The sequence below is a fragment of the Galeopterus variegatus genome, unplaced genomic scaffold (genome assembly GCF_000696425.1).
Source record: "Galeopterus variegatus unplaced genomic scaffold, G_variegatus-3.0.2 Scaffold4344, whole genome shotgun sequence".
Taxonomy (NCBI): domain Eukaryota; kingdom Metazoa; phylum Chordata; class Mammalia; order Dermoptera; family Cynocephalidae; genus Galeopterus; species Galeopterus variegatus.
The window spans coordinates 187,286-188,260 of record NW_007730455.1 but is presented as its reverse complement, the minus strand read 5'-3'; positions in this window follow the sequence as shown (position 1 = coordinate 188,260).

Here is a 975-nt window from a genome sequence, read left to right as displayed (position 1 = left end):
CCCTGCCATCCTGCTCCACCAAAACTTTCACAGTCTAGGAAATGATTACTTCACATCTTGTAAGGTAGGTTGATGGACATATCAAGGACACACTGACATGACACTTTAAAACAGAGGGATCAAGTGTGTGCAAGGCTGAAGAAAAACTTCAAATTTCTTTAGCATGCACAACATTTCTTCTTATTTGCAAGATGAGAAATAATCATTAGGGTGGTCATTTCTAAATACCAATTCTGCTACAGGTCTTGTTTAAGTTCCTCACCCTCCATTTCTGCACAATTCCCACATGGAGAAAAGTTACTTAAAATTTCTTGGACAAAGCTCAATGCCTGGTCCCAGGTACTCATGGGATGTAGCAAAATTCCATAGAAACCGCAAGTCCCTGAGTTAATTATCTTTTCTCCCTGTGTCCTGGCACACTCTGTCCTCTGATTTTCTGTCCTTTCTTTCATAAAACATTTTTATTAACAAAAATATGGTCTGAGATGAAAAATAGATTTCCATCTTCTTGCTTTTGTCTCAGCTGTTGCCTCTGCTTGCAAAGCCCTGATCTGCCCCCTTTGTTCCTTCAGCTGTGGGAGCTGCACCTTGTCCTCAGACACAGGCTCCACCCTCAGTCTCTCCTGAACTCCCCAGGTGAGGGCAACCACTGCCTCCCAGGTGCTCTCACATTATTTTAAAATTTATTTTAATTCTCAAACAATAGATTCGTATATTCATGATATGAACTGGGGTGTTCTGATCAATATAAAAACACGGTAGTGAAATTATACTCTTACTCAGTAAGGAATTTCTACTAGATAAAACCCCTATATGGTGTTTCGTTTCGTGTTTAAGGTGGTACTTCCCCATCTTGTATGGTTTCTTTGGTATTTAGTGGCCACCACAGAACATAACATTGTTCTTTCTTGAACATATCTTTTTTTTTTTTGTCTTTTGTCTTTTTTCCGTGTCCGGCAACGGATCGCAACCCTC